The sequence below is a fragment of the Saccopteryx bilineata genome, chromosome 10 (assembly GCF_036850765.1).
Source record: "Saccopteryx bilineata isolate mSacBil1 chromosome 10, mSacBil1_pri_phased_curated, whole genome shotgun sequence".
In the NCBI taxonomy this organism is placed as follows: domain Eukaryota; kingdom Metazoa; phylum Chordata; class Mammalia; order Chiroptera; family Emballonuridae; genus Saccopteryx; species Saccopteryx bilineata.
Window position 1 is genome coordinate 25,448,581 of NC_089499.1, and position 1,017 is coordinate 25,449,597.

Consider the following 1,017-nt stretch of genomic DNA (forward strand, 5'->3'; position numbering starts at 1 on the left):
ACCTCAGAGAGTAACCATTTGTTTCCTGACTTATAAACACCAAGTAGGAAATGTTACCAAATACATACTACAAGACTAAAGCAGAAATTCTTTGAACGGTGCTCACAAACGATGTTGTTGTTTTTTTCTGGAGTCATCCTCCATTGTTAGAAATAAAGAAATTCAAACCTTAGATTAACAATGAGGATTCTTTTCTAAAATTTAAAATAAGATACAATTTAGTCCGTGAATGTGGAGAAAACAGCTGTGTTAGGCCTGGTTTCTCGGCAGCAAGCACTTTGCACAATCAGTGCATGAGCACGTGGCAGACAGTCACATGTGTGTCTACAAAAAGCTGTGGGTGCTTTCGCAGGGCGATTCTCCCAGATCACTCTCCTGCCAACCACAAGGTGTGGTTCCCTGATTCCCTCAGCCACCACCTTGAGGGGTGGTTTTCCTGATCCCTTGTCCTCCACTGCAAAAAGCATTTTCCTTTCTTTGGTCATTCGCCTTGTCTCTGCGAGCCTCCAATAATAGCCCAACAGTTCCTCTACCTCCTGTCCATATTCTATGCGAACCTGCCTGGCTTCAACCACCAGCATTACAATGAAACAGGACATGCAACTCTTTTTTTCAAAACTTATGCCTGCAGTTAGGAGAGTGCTTCAATATCAATTGGACACTTTTTTTTTTTTTTTTTTTTGGTTTATCACCAGCATTTATAAAAACAGACCTACCTACAGAAAGAACTAGGTCTGAGGATACACGCATGGTCTTAATATAGCGAATGAATGTGTAGCCTGCCCTGATTAGTACAAAAGCAGAACAGCCGCAGCTGACATTTATTTTCTTACGCGGCGTTGAAAAGGTGAAGAGTTTTAAAAGCAATCAAAAACGTAAACTTGGATACATCCTTTGTAGAAGGTATTGCATCAAGTGCTTCCAGTCACGGGTTTTCCATTGCTGTCAAACGAGAACTCTGTTTAATTCATTCAGCTATTTTCCTCTTTTTCATCTTCTTGATTTTGAGTTTTTAAA

At 40.4% G+C, this 1,017-nt stretch overlaps 1 non-coding gene across 1 annotated transcript; it reads right to left on the reverse strand.

Moving 5' to 3' along the window:
- Nucleotides 1-683: 683 nt before the first annotated feature.
- Nucleotides 684-814, reverse strand: LOC136314826 (small nucleolar RNA SNORA72). The gene has a single exon (XR_010727405.1). It is a non-coding gene; the product is annotated as a small nucleolar RNA SNORA72 (small nucleolar RNA).
- Between the last annotated feature and the right edge of the window lie 203 nt (nucleotides 815-1,017).